This window comes from Cyprinodon variegatus, unplaced genomic scaffold (assembly GCF_000732505.1).
Source record: "Cyprinodon variegatus isolate N-32 unplaced genomic scaffold, C_variegatus-1.0 Scaffold309, whole genome shotgun sequence".
In the NCBI taxonomy this organism is placed as follows: Eukaryota; Metazoa; Chordata; class Actinopteri; order Cyprinodontiformes; family Cyprinodontidae; genus Cyprinodon; species Cyprinodon variegatus.
Genome location: NW_015150762.1, coordinates 356317 through 356789, shown reverse-complemented (window position 1 = coordinate 356789; position 473 = coordinate 356317). Strand labels below are relative to the sequence as shown.

Sequence of the window (473 nt, the reverse complement as noted above, 5' to 3'; positions counted from 1 at the left end):
ATATCACACTTTCATTGCAAAGACAAGAGGCAAATCAGGTGTAAAACATGTCCTAAGGGATACTGTTTATCACGGTGAGATGTTCTTATTATCCCAATTAAAATGCTTCTGTTCAGCAGTGTTACATTATTTTGTTCTCTGACAGTCTCTGGTTTTATTTTCCTAGCTGCTGTTGATGCATCTCCCAACCACAATCCAACTACGTCGTGAAATTCAAGGAAATTGTGCCAAAGATGTTCTACTAGAGTGTTCAGTTTTCAGCAGCAAAGCCTTTGATTTTTTTCCCATTCACGTGGTATAAGGTAAGCTTTGCTCTGCAAGAAAATACTGCTTAGAGATGTCTCTCACCTAATACTGGCTTGTAAATCTTCTTTTTTGTTTTTGTTTTAAACAGGGTGTCACAGCTATTATCAGGATGCATAAAGAGCACATACAGCCCTTCAGCTTCCCTGATGTTTTTAAGCGGGTGTCCT

The 473-nt window shown here is 38.7% G+C and overlaps 1 long non-coding RNA gene across 1 annotated transcript; it reads left to right on the top strand.

The window, feature by feature from the left end:
* LOC107090720 lies at positions 1 to 473 on the top strand. Its single transcript, XR_001481497.1, has 3 exons — positions 1 to 74; positions 167 to 302; positions 395 to 473. It is a non-coding gene; the product is annotated as an uncharacterized LOC107090720 (long non-coding RNA).